This window comes from Halictus rubicundus, chromosome 12 (assembly GCF_050948215.1).
Source record: "Halictus rubicundus isolate RS-2024b chromosome 12, iyHalRubi1_principal, whole genome shotgun sequence".
Lineage (NCBI taxonomy): Eukaryota > Metazoa > Arthropoda > Insecta > Hymenoptera > Halictidae > Halictus > Halictus rubicundus.
This window is the reverse complement of record NC_135160.1, coordinates 6,673,275-6,685,901: the sequence shown is the minus strand read 5'-3', so window position 1 is coordinate 6,685,901 and position 12,627 is coordinate 6,673,275. Positions and strand designations below refer to the sequence as shown.

Genomic DNA, 12,627 nt, shown 5'->3' with positions numbered 1-12,627 from the left:
TCACAAGCGTGTCTCAGATGCACTTGTTACTTACGCATCCTATTGGCTAGCGTACCGGAGGCTAAATTGGCATGTCAAACGGTCCGCTATATTATTCATACAATTATATCCGCAATGTAATGACGGGGACAACGTACACCGCATATGAAAAGAATGGATCGCTGGTTCGGCCAGCAATTCTATTATATTCTGCATAATAGGATATGAATCCTATCGGTGAAATGCGACATTGCCAACGATATCAGTTCATATTTTAACGTTCATTTCTTCTCATAGAAATATCGTCCAGCACGATAACGCGGCACTAGGTCGCCGTAAACAATGAAATTCCCGTTTGAAAGCCGTCGGAGAGTGGAATTACGCGTCGGGGGTAGCCAAAATCGCGGGACTACGCCGATCTTTTTCCTAATTCCTCTCAGAAACCAACAGAAATCCTCTCCTGGTCCAACGTTTGCTGGTCTATGGCCCGGTAACTTCCTAGTTTTCCCACCTCTCCGCCTCGTTCCGCGTTTGAGAGCTTCCCTGCCGGCGAACCGTAGAACGGAAATCGTAAGCCGCTTACCGACTTAACGGACCCGACGAAAATTCTACCCGTTCGCGGCGGGTACCGGGCGCCAACCCGCTCTTCGCCTACGCCCTGATACTCTCCCCTCGATTATAAACAGAAAAACAACGGGTCTGCTTCTGCCGGGATGGCCGGTGGCAATTTTTATCGCCAACGGAGAAATTTTAGTGAGAATCTAGTTTCTAACTTTCCTCAATCCCTCAGGCTGTTTATACCGCTTATTCCAACGTAAATCAGTGATGTAGGTCAATAATTTACGGCGCGAATTTTTCTCGCGAGAAACGATGCTGCTGGTAGAGTTACAGTTTTGTCGGATGAAAAATATCGATAGTTCTTGGAGATAGAAAGTAACTGAAAACCCTGATTGTTGCCCCTTTGAAATGGGGTTTGTGTTTCTTTGCTCGCAGCAACCTAACAATTCCTCGAAATTCGACAGGTGTGTAGTATGCGCATCGGACCGGAGGTAGACCGAACTGACGCGTAAAACGAACGCGTTTCCGCGCGGTTTGCCGTCGGAAGTCCCGAAAACGGGAGACAGAGCCGGACACGTCGAACATCACCGGCGACCGTAATAAACCCGGGGAATTGTCAAGTACAAACGCGGTGCTTGAGGCCGCTTTGAAAATTCCCATTGTCGTGAAATGGAGGGGCTAAAATCGTTAGCGGTCGCGCGCGGCGCGTGCACAGGCCACAGGGCGAACCCGTTCCCGAAAAGGGGGGAAATAACATGGACGGGAAAACTTTCCCATTGCCGCGCGCCGTGCCGGGGCCCGGGGTAAACGCGCTCGAGGAAAAGAAAATATCTAATTAACCGGCGCGTTTGAAACGCGGCAATTTGCGTCAAGGGGCGAACGCGAGGAAAAAAGGAGACAGCGAAAAGGGGGCGGAAAACGGTTCTCTGTTCGACGGGGAAACCACGATGAGAGACCTCGAAACGGAACGAAAGCCTGCGACCGCGAAGCCTCTCGACTCGATACGCCGACCGTTATTTCTCGCAAAATGACCGTGGCGTATCGAAATAGAGGTCTTGGAAGAATGCCCGCAGTTTTCCCCCGCTGGGAAATTTGTATTTTCTTCGCGCGGGTCGGGCATCGCGAGCGCTACCAGCTCGTGGATATCGATCAGCAGAGTGTTTAATAAATGGGCTATTTTTGCGAATTTATTTTGGGAAAGCTGAGCGATGTAGAAGCGACAGATTTTTCACAGTGCGATCGGACATGCTGTATTGTAGTCAAATTTTGCTTGTGCGCTATGTTGTTGAAAGTTCTGACAATTCTACACGCAAAATTGAAGTTCGACGTTTAAATTGTTTACAATATTCAGATATCTGCTTATCATATTGAGTCATGTACGAATACAGTGCAGAAAGTTTTGTAGCTCTAGTGGTCCTGCAATAAATTTTAAAAGTTGCGTACGAATATAAAACGTGTAAATGTTCATCTGCATTCTCATGGGACAGAGGAATCTCCAGACAGAGTCACCTAAACTTTCTTCGGCGTGTTTTCCTTCCTTTTGGCACCGTTTCTGAAAATTAGCAAAGTTCCTGTACTTCTTAAGAGAAGAATCAGACTTGAAACAACTGTACTTTCGCAAATTAGTAGTTTTTCTGAAAAAATGTCCTCGTTAAACTATCGTTTAAAAAATCCATATCAACAATTATTTAGGCACAGACGTTCCGGACGCCTCTCGAAGCACGCAAGATATCAAGCAACAAGCTTTCTTCTCGCAATCTTCGCACACGACAAATTCAAACGACACTCGTCCGAAGAAAAAGAAACGTTGCCAAGATGTTTACTCTCGGGTACGAGTTTCCTCGGTGCGCGGCTGAATTGGTTAGAGGAACTAAAAGAAATCTGTCTACACGGGCCCCCGGTATAAATCTAGCGACAGAAACGAACGAGCAGAAGGTACGAACAAGGAGCGATCGAACTATGTTTCACGGACAAGAGTTTACGGGACTTGCACGCCTTTCCCGATCGTTCTCCAATCAAATTCGAACTTGGCGATCGAAGATCGTGACGCGCACGACGGAGACACGTCGCAGAGTATGCGGTCTGTTCATTGCTCGCAAAATTCTGACGTGTCCCGTTGAAAGAGCATCGCGAACTCGTCGCGAAAGAATACCAGGAACCTCCCCTGGCCGGGGGGAAGTTTCCGGCTACGATACAACCGGGACAACGTTATTCTTCGGCGAAACTTTGCCGTATTTGAATTTCAAAACTTCCGGGCGCGGGGGAGGGGGCTGGGACACCTCCGCGGGAAAAAGTTCCTTCGGAACGAGCTGCGTCGGATGGTTCGAATTGAAACACGGCCCCGGATGCGGGGCCGGGAATACTTTCCTGGGATTCAGGCGACTTCTGCCGGGATCCCCTTCTCCACTCACGCATCCACCAACTTTCAATGAAATTTGTCTCATATTTCCCCGATAGACATGTTGTGCGAAAGTCTTCGGGGAGAACCGCGGCCGATTCTTCGACGTTCCTTTCAACGCTGCCAAACTTTGCGTTAACCTCGTGTCCAGAACCATCAGCCCTTTTTTATCATCTTTCTAGGAAGTATTGATGTAATATTGTCGCTAACATTATCGCATACACGACCAATATTCCTCGCATCGTGCCTCTAATAATTTAATTTTAATAAAACCTCCACTTTCTGAGCTCGCAATTAGAAAGAATTCCCTAACGAACCAGCAAGCTCCCTAATTAAAAATCACCTAACCCTCCGGTCTCCGACTCGACTAACACAGCAAAATTGTGCTCCGCGAACTATTTTCTAATGGGCTCGAGGAACAGAAAAGGCGTCCCGAGAGCAGGCCAGCGTTAAGAAGCTTCGGTTTGCGAAACGCATCGAAAATGCAATAACCCCGAACGCGTTACTGCACGGCGAAAATTACAAAAGGGCGCGCACGCGCTCGCGATCGCACGCGGACACAGGCGAGCTGACGGTAGAGAGGACCTAGACAGTGGAAAAGTGCTTTATGGAATACGAGACTCGATAGGGAGCGCGACGTGTTCCGCGCGTTTTCAGGGCGCAAATAACGCGTGGAAACGCGAGACTCTCGAATGTCACGGAACGTTTCCCATGCCGGCTTTATTATGCGAGAACGCGGCCGCCGGACTGGGTTTGATGCGAATAAAGAGAATTTCCATTCTTCCGCAAGCGGAACTCGATAGTAGACGCTCGTCGCCCGCTCTCGTCCCGACGCCTCAAATTCACCGGAGTAGGCGTCGCTGTTTCAGAATAGCCCGACGACGATCCGCCACCTCGAGCTAAATTCCCCGATACCGCGATATTTTTTCGCGGAACCGGACTTTTTCCACAGCGAGAAAGTTCTTCTGTTCCTGTCGAAGGAAGCCTCAAAGCGGCTTTCAGACGCGGAAAGCGTTCCCAGGATCCCGTGGTTATTACGCAGTCTTCGCTGCGCCACGTGGAACATATTAGCACTCGTTTTGCATCTGGCTTCCTGCAATTCTGCCAATAAATTCAGACACGACTGGGGTCTTACTGGAATTTTGTGTTTGAGAATTTGCTGATATTAATATCAGAAAAAGTCTGATAAAATCTATATCAGAATCTATCTATCTATTTTTGTACTATACAGGTTCTGGTGTATCAGATTCCAAAAATGACAGATTTCAAAGTCCCAATAAACGCTTAAACTCCGCAAAGCACTCGCGGCTCCATGAATGCACCAATTCACACGGTGCACCGAAGATCGAAATTCAAATATTTTAATCGTCGCTGGCGCGGCGTCGATAAACGTCCAATTCGGCCGGACGTCGGGGTCGGATATCTTGCGTGACGCGTCGACGAAGGACGCTCGTCGAAAATTGGGGGCATTATGAACAGTTAACGACAATTACTCGGTGGCACGGTGTTTTGCGCGGGCCTCTCCCGGCGTATCGCGGCGGTGTGCAAAATCCGTTATCCGGCTCCGCGGGCTGATAACAGACGGGCGCGCGACGTCCGGTTATCCGGGGCCAAATTTATCGTCAATAATTGTCACCGCCTACTCATCTGTTTGCGTGTTCACCCCGGTAATGCCACGTCCGGATTTCCGGCATGGTTTACTTAATAATTTGTAATCAGCGAATTACGATCGCGAGCCGGCCTCGTTACGCCGACTATCTTCGACAGTTTGCGAACCGTTTCCCACGGGCGATTGACTTTTTTCCTGTTGACGCGCGGTCACTGGAGATCGTTGTGTATGTGCCGAAAATTTCTGGACGTTGGCTAAATGAAATTTAATACTAGTCTCGCAAAATTAAAAAATACAATTACTGTATTTCGCGAAATAAACGCACCCTAGCATTTTCTATCTTATATTTCAAGGGCAATTTATTGATCTTTGCGCGCACAATGCAATCAAATCAGACGAGGAACGTTTCGCGTGACATACGTTAGCGTTGCACACGTTGCACCGGCGAATTCGGAGACACGGAACGAGACGCGCGCTCGCTCGTAGCGAAGTCACGGTCTGGTGTACAGAGAAAATGCATTTTTTAAAGTGAATCCGACTTTTTGATGCACCGGCGGAATCTCTGCGGATCTTGTTTAGCACTTGCGCTTTTCCCGTTGAAATATTTCAAAGTTTCACCGGTGGTCCCTGCCCGTGCGCCTCCTCTCGCCTATCCCCGTCTACTTTCGCAGACGTGGCCGGAATTCAGGTTGCATTTCGCCCGCGCGAATCTTTCAGTGCAACCCAGGCCGAATGCAATGACAATGCAACGCTATCGGTCCCGAAATTCTCTGGAGATCGGGCGTTTCAGTGTCGGCCGAGTAAATTTCGTTGCGAACACTGACGATTAACGCGTGATCGTTGCACGTTCGTAATTACCCGGTCGAACATAATTCCTGAATTTTAACGCGGCTAATTGCCACCGTCTATTTGCTCCCAAGATATTTATTAAGCTGCTGATCGCGTTTTCGGTTCGGATATTTCGCTGTTGATGCAGCGTTTGGGCTACGAAAATGGTGAAATTGTTATCCGAAATTTCGGCCGGAAAGGACACGGTCTCGTATGTTTATTGCTTATCTTTTTATTTAATTCGACAAGAAATTTGAATTTTCACGAAGCGTATCGATTTCGAGTAAAAACGAAGCGTTCGCGAAAGAAATACTGCGAAATGGGTTTGCAAACCGTTAATTATCTTGACGGAATAATGTTGCTGTTTCCGTGGCGCACGTGTCCGGTGCGGTTTTATTTCCTAACGGTTGATTCCGGTCGAAACAACCGCGACACGCATACCTTGAATAATTTGAAGCGCCGCGGAAACTAATCGCAGAGCTCACGGTTTGCCGAGCAGAACTAACAGGACATTATTCGGCAACTGTGCAAACAGGTTACCGTTTTCGACAAACAGGACCAAACAGATTATATTTCTCTTTCGGTCATCATTGATCAGTTTCCCCCGTTGAATCCGTAACGATTAAACGCGGGCCGCGCATCGATTTCGTTATCGAAAACCGTGCAAACGTTGCCCCGTTGCAAAATCAAATACAAATTACCGGATGGTGTATCTTTCCGCGTTTTTATTACAGCCCGTGAAAATTTCATTTGTTTCGGATCCGCCGCGCCGACAATTTCCCGTTGAAATTTTTAACAAGCAAACGCCGCGCCGGCCGCAGAAACGATCGCCAAAACCGTTCCGGTCAAACAATGCGTTTCGCTTGCGTCCTGCAATTCCTCTTTTTTTATTTTTTTTTTGTTTTCAAGTGGTTCCTTATGAGCGAAAAATAAACAGTACCCTGTAATATCGCTTGTTCCGTCTCGCGATATTAAACGAAATTTTTCAACTTCGAAATTAATAAAGAAATATCGAGAGGCTCAATATTAGGTTAAAATTCATGCTTTGAAAATGTTTTCGTCAGAAATTTTTCATTGAACTTTTTTTATTCGAGCGTGTATTATTACAGAAGTTGTACGAAGTCTGAATTTTGCTATTATTGTTAAACAGTACGCACGGTAAAATCACCTACCAATTAAAGGTCTCTGTTGTGTTTATTGATAGAATCACGTTATCGGAACAGGTGGGCAATTAATCTTGGTGTCGAATTAAGAAAATTTGTGGCAGGAATACAGCGAAAATATCCGCAAAATTGTTGTGGCGCTCGTCGATTCGCAAAAATTTGGTGACCATGCTCGAAACTCTCCGCAGTACATTCTCGGGACATCAATAAACGAATAAGGAATCGCAATATTTCAAGAGATCGCGACCGAGCGTGTCGAATAAAGTCGTTCCGGAATCGAGCCAGCCATTTCTTTCGTTCTTAGTGAATATTAGATCCGGGGAAAGCCGTACATTCGCCGAGTGAGACCGGCTCTTCGATTTTCGTATAAAGTGAAACAAGACCGGGCTCCACCTGTGTGTTTCCATCAAATGGCACGGTGGTCCAGAAACGCCGGGGAAAAAAGACCAGACGAAATGCACCCGGGTTCGATCAATACTCAAAAAAGAAATTTATATTTACTAGTGCGGCCTCTTTGAATATTGACGACAGAGAAGAGTGGAATTTTCATTTCAGCTCAACAGAAATAATCCATCTCATTCAATATTTACTAAACCGTATTACCTATCGATGAATATTTAGTTCTTCCATTGAACAACTTAAAAAATTCAGAATCGTTAATATTATATGAAACACTGCATATTTTGTGCCCGCATTTATGACAAAAATTGGGGAGCGTAACTTGAAACAGTAAATAGACCAAAAAAAAAAAAAATATTAGAGAATATCAACACATTTTTAACAACCCAGTAAAACAACAAAAGAGAGAAATAAACTCCTGGTTCCCGGTGTCCTGTAATAAATTGCAAACAGTTTTTACTCTGCGTAAAAATCCACAGTCTCTACACGTATGAGGACAGAAATGTTGAACAAATTGTTGGATACGTAGATCCCAGCAACAGTGAAAATATTCATAAATAAATAATCTGCGGGAGAGCGAAGGAAAATAGACCGAACACATTTGATCGAACTCGCAATAAATCAATATAACAATTACCAGAGATATAGAAGCACGAGGCTCCTTTGCTGCACGATATTACACGTATTCGATTCCGCCACGTGTATACGTACACATAGAACAATTGCTGGATCAGACAGAGTATATTTCGCGTAATATCAATAGAACCTGCCGAAACCGAATTTTCCCGGGGAATCGGGAGACGAGGCGCGTATAGACTGCGACGATCTCTTCCAGACAGATGGAAAATCCTCGATCCCTGCTAGCAACGGGGAAAGAGGAGGAAATGATGGGGGAAAAGTCTCCGGGGTACAAGACCGTGTTTTCACGGCCGACGAAAAGCAATAGTCGGCCGGTGACGTTCGCCTCATTCGCCGGGAACAAGCTAGCGAACACCTGGAAATCTGTCTGCTCGTCATCTTCGCGCGGCGGCGCGGAAATATGCAGGGATCGAACGCGCGTCGCCGATAAGGATGATAAGAAACGAGCCTGTCGACGAACATGGAGGGAAAAAGAAGGCGCTGTAATGCGCTCCGACGAATCACGACCGTCCCTTTTCATTCCTTTTGCTCGCAGATTTACAAGGAACAATAAAATATTTCGTATTGCGAGCAGCGAACACGGGAAATGCAGGTCTCGGAAATCGAAGAGAAGTCTCTCGAAGATGGGACCATGGCTTCGGAAGAATTGTATTTGTTGCCTCGTGATCGAAAGTCGGGAACTTTGCGTAATTAAGTTAGGTTCGACGGAGCTTGTTAAATCCTCGTTAAAACTCGAGGGCGCTCACACCATCATTTTAATAATAAATAAGATGTTTGTAATTCCCTCTTCCTGGGATAAAATTGTTAATTTTCGGAGGCTTTCGAAGGCTCGGAAAATGACTTCATTACCGAGATTAATGATTACCAGAATTATTGATTTTCGGAATCGTCAAAAACCACCAGGGATAAGCGACCGGTGAAAAAGGCGGATTTCGCGAGAGCCGAGTTTAAACGTCGAGTTTCATTGTGCGTTTCGGCGCAGCCTCCTACGGTAATCATCATAATACGCTCCCGAGCTGTTTATCTTGCCCGGTGCGTTATGGCGTTGTTTATGAAATTTATTATTCAGTGCACACTGAATATTCGGTGTTGAAGAAGTGGATCAGTAAACAGGCGGACCGTGATCGGCCATTGTGTCGGCGTCGAAGCTTCGACAACCAGGATCCTGTTTCAGTGACGGTGATGCGTTTGTGAGAACAGTGTTCGGCTACAATTTCACTCCGTTTGTTATACAATAACGAAGATATCCTCGTGCATGGCGAAACGTATCGTTGCAATGCAGTCATCTTGTACATCATCGATTCGCACAATCGTAACATTAACACAATTATCACTCCACTCAGTTCCTAATGCTTCTTTATTTTTGGTGATCAAATATTTTTGAATTTCTTTCAAATGATTTTTTTATTCGCAATATCACGTACGGTGTTTCGCATTCTTAATACCATTTGGTGTTTGCTATTTTGACTGTTGCGCTTATAATATTTAATATTTTTAATATTATTCATTGTCGTTTCAATTTGTTCATTTCAGCATCAATTCTACTTCCAGAGCTTCAACTAGGTTTATTTAAATAAATCCAGTATTTTCAATATTGTTTACAATGTTTAATATATTTTATATGGTTTGTTGCCTTTTCAGTTTGTTGATTGGAGCTCCCCTTTTGAATTTCTCATTTTAACTACTAAAAAATGATGCAAGATATTAAAAAACGGTGACGAGCATCAATAGTAGACAATTCTGGAACAGAAATATCCGTAAGAATAAAGATTATAATCAGTGAGTTTCTCATTAGTTTACTTTTCATGTCGTCGAAGAAGGAAACCGTAACAATGGAACACGGCAAAACATTTAGCACAATTTCGGAAACACTGTGAATTTAACTCGGAAAACCACCATCACTTTGAGCATCATGGACGGCAGAATGTTCGCAGCGAATCACGGGGTAATTATTGTCAAAAAGATTGCCTCGCGAAAAAAATCCTGACTAAGGCTGATCAAAATTAACTCGAGAGCGAGAAAGAGGAAGAGAGAAGAAAAAGAAGAAGAGGGAGAGAGAGAGAGAGAGAGAGAGAGAGAGAGAGAGAAAGCGCGAGGTAGGAACGGGATAAAAGGTGAAATTAAAATTCACTGCGGGAGCAGTGCTTATCGCGTCGTATTTTCTTTCGTTACCCGCTTCGAGATTGTGCTTTATTTAGAAAAATAAAAAGGTGTAAAAATAGCGCACCCGTTTATAATTCACTTGCACGGTCGTTTATCGTTCGCAGCCGTGTTTCGTTGTGCAGTTTTAAAACGAGATACACGTTCCCCCTGAATTAAATGAGAGATTTTAATTTCGTAAGAAATTAGAACAACGTTGATATCCATTATTAATTCTTTTAAAAAGCGAAATTTAATCTCGGAATTTAACGTAGGCGCGCCCGTTCCGCGGACAAACCGTCTGTCCCGTTACCATTGCAACGCCACGTTGCATTTTCAATGACGCGGCATACTTTCATAATTTTTCAATTATAACATGCCGCTTCTCTTTACTTTTCCGTTCGAATACACCTGCGATTGTAATTTCAACGCTTTGTTTGAATGACTTCAAGCTGTTGCCATTTACGTCCTCTAGTACCTTTTGTCCTTACAATTATATTCTTATTTAAAAGTTTTTAATCCTTGTCGGCCAGCAGACCGAACATAACCTCTTTAAAAAAATATGTTACTTTCTAAGACATGGATTTATGCCCTAAAATTTTCAAAATAATTTGCCGTCTTTCCAGAAAAAATTCCTGAAGCTCCATTTTCAGTGTCAACGTGTCACGTGAGTCGCTTTCCTGAAGAAGAAAGGCGCTGGAAGCTTCGTTCCAAATTCAGACATGTCCGACAGAGATTTCGGGCAGGCAACATTTATAGACGGACAAAATTTGCGGATTATTTCTCACCATCATTGCGAAGCAACGTCCGGGATATCGGGAATTACCTGGACCCAGTTTTCCCGTTGCTTCCACGACAGCGAAGAAACGCGGTGGACTTTTTGCGGCCGCGGCCGGAAGTTCCGCGCGGAAAGATTAATTAAACGGGGAGAGCGACGTGAAAGCAGTTTACCCCCGGCGAAAGCGACATCCGAAGTTTTTAACCGCATCACGATTCACGTATTCTTCCCGCGCCGCGCGTTTCTCCGCGGCCACCCCGCGATCCGGTTTTTCCGGCTTGCGCCGCGAACTTTGTCCCACGGATACTCGCCCTCTGGCTTTTCAACTAAATACGAAACCACCCCCGCGAACAGCCCTTCGTCTCGTCTCGGGAACTTTGCCCCCTGCGACTTTCTAATCTTTTCCACGCCCCGATCAACCCCTCTTTCACTCACCCCCATCGCAATTTTCACCCCATCGACGCGTTTGCTCCGAAAATTGAAATTTTGAATGTTCAACTCGAAAGACACAGGCAACCGTAGGTATTGTTTAACCCTCGTGAGGAAGCGAGCTAATTTTACGACTACCCCGAAAATAAAATATTCAAATGATTCAGTCGACTACGGATTACATGCATTTATTACATTATTTTTCGACTGTGAAAATTGTTAAAATGTTATTAAAAGGAACATGTGATTTCTCGGCTAGCTTCTTCAAATGCTTCTTCTTCATCTCTCTCCTTGCTGGTCTTTCCTCGCGCTTTCTTTCTCTCACAGCGAAAACTTTTAACGATGGAAGTTAAAGCCCACTAACTGTTAACAATTTGTAGTCGATCCGTGAAACGCTATACTGGGACGTGAACAGTGCCATCACTTATAGCACTGTGTGAAATAGTCTAATCATCTGCTTAACGAATAATAGCCTTCGTCTTCCTTAAAAAAGATGGTAATAGACGAACTTTCTGAAAGTTAATGTTGAAATATGAAACAGAGTGAAATTATTGGTACTATATTATACTAGATTATTGGTAATATATTATACTAGATTATCAACAAATACGGCTACCTTCCGAGCTGCAATATATAATTTGTTTATAGAATTCACGCGGTACTCCAATAAAGTGACTCCCATCTGCACCGACTTAGGATCGCATCAACTTGCAATAACAATGACGGCTCGTTTCGCTAGAATGAACCTTTCATTGGGCCATTGCGATCATGGTAGCTTGCTATAACTCTACCGAGAGCCTGGCGACCGTTGTTGGTGAAATGTCTCTCTAGACAGCCATAACTTCGACCGAACAAATAATTTCACACTCTTTCACCTTCCGCGTGCATAAAACAACTGATCGGAACACCCAATAGTTTCATCTATAAACCTCGTTGCAAGTTTTTTCTAATAAAACGTAACCACTTTTATTAGCAATGAACGTCTCTCTTTTCATTCGTCTTTCGTACCACCGCAATTCCCGGAGGACAGCCGAACAAAAAAAAAACCCGGCACAATCGTTTCATTCGTAAAACTCATTACATTTCTTACAACTTCCGTCTTCATTACATCTTCCGCAGCGTCTGAAAGATCTCTTGAAAAGTAATTTCTCTCACGACAAACAAGCCCCGCGGATAAACAGCGGATCGTTCAAATCGAATTTACATTCTGGCCAATGAAGTTCCATTTCAACTTTCCCCGGGATTCTGTAATCCCACTAATGCCTACCATCCCCTGTTCGCCGATTCCATTTACAGGGAACGCGGATGCGAGACACCTCTGGCGGACCATTGTTCGCCGACAGAGGCGTATAAACAGGAATTTTTTTTTCCATCGTTTAAATGTCTCGAAATATAGAAAACCGGGGATACGTGCTCGGTGAATGCGTGCGAGCCACGCAAGCTCGACTAAATAGAGTTTCGCTGCGCGACAGATGAAAAGCTCTTCTTCCACCCACGCTCGCGTCTGCCCCTATCCCCGTACATCAAAGCGCGACATTCAGCAATTTGCAAAAAATATGTATCCTTCTATTTGCGATTTTTCAATTTTTGTCCTCGGAAGCATTGCATCGCTGAATCCTCGATCGTTCGATTCCCTAGAGCAGGTAAAAACTGTGCCTTTGCCTCCATGAAAAGCTCGGAGCAAATAAACCACGCCCACATAAAATAT

The 12,627-nt window shown here is 44.8% G+C and overlaps 1 protein-coding gene across 6 annotated transcripts in view; it reads right to left on the bottom strand.

Annotated features, from left to right (window-relative positions):
- The window catches only part of Dscam3 (Down syndrome cell adhesion molecule 3), a 221,604-nt gene that overhangs the window by 162,657 nt on the left and 46,320 nt on the right, over positions 1-12,627 (bottom strand). The window lies entirely within an intron of this gene.